Genomic DNA, 1,244 nt, shown 5'->3' with positions numbered 1-1,244 from the left:
TTAATCATCAGGGAAATGCAACTCAAAACAACCCTGAGATTCCACCTCACACCAGTCAGAATGGCTAAGATCAAAAATTCAGGTGACAGCAGATGCTGGGGAGGATGTGGAGAAAGAGGAACACTCTTGCACAATCAGTAACTTTTAAAATGAATTATATTGAGATTTTTTAATATTACAGAATAAAAGATCCCAACTATTCATGGTGAGTTCTGATATTACTTTCATTGAGATTCACAACTTGATTTTTTTACATTTTTTAAAACTTTGTTGTGTATTTTGTGTGTGTGTGAGAGAGAGAGAGAGAGAAAGAGAGAGAGAGAAAGAGGGAGCGAGAGAGACATGATGTATGTGTATGTAAGTGAGAGACTATTTTATAGGAGTTAGTTTGCTATGCTTGAGATAGTTACCATCTCTAAGACTTTTAGCATGAAGACACGCTGAGTTTTTCAAATTCGCTTTATCTGTTGATGGGTCCAATTAAGATATTCTTAAGTCTATTCATATGGTATGTTTAAAGATTTGTCTAGGTTGAACCACCTTTGCATGGCAGAGATAAAACCACCATTACAGGTTATCTTCTTACAATATTCTTGAATTTGGTTAGAATTATTATGTGGTTAAGTTTTTCATGTGTGTTCATCAAGAAAGCAAATCTACAGTATACTTATTTTGTTGTGTCTTTATTATTTAGATAAGAAAAGGTTATGCAAGAACTAAGAGACTTTGGGAGCTATTGGCGAAGATGAATAATATAGTTTGTATGTGAAAAACACAAGTATTTGGACAGATTTGAGACAGGATGCTAAGGTTATGTCCTTGCAAACTTTATGAACTCCAGTATCTTGGTGGTGATGTATTACTTGTATTTGATATAATATGCTATAGTGCAGAAGGAATAGTTCCTTACAAGGAGGCTTGAGAGAGCTTGCCCATGCTTCTGCTATGAGAACAGTGCTATGCACTGCAGTAAGATATCACTATGAGGAAAACATTGTCACCACATTGTCATGCAGAATCTTTTATATTCTCGATCTTTCTGTCATTTGAAACTGCAAGAAGCCCACAATGAGTACATATTGTCTTACTATTATCTACTTGTTCAAGTAAATAATTTTAAATGCTTCAAATCTATCAGATTTAGACTAGACTATAGGAACAATATTAAAGTATAGGCAACCATTTTGTCAAGGGTCTTGTGTCATATGCTAGAATGAGGACCCTGACAAGGGAAAACCATATTT

The sequence above is a fragment of the Mus caroli genome, chromosome 17 (genome assembly GCF_900094665.2).
Source record: "Mus caroli chromosome 17, CAROLI_EIJ_v1.1, whole genome shotgun sequence".
NCBI lineage: Eukaryota > Metazoa > Chordata > Mammalia > Rodentia > Muridae > Mus > Mus caroli.
This window is presented reverse-complemented; position numbering follows the sequence as displayed.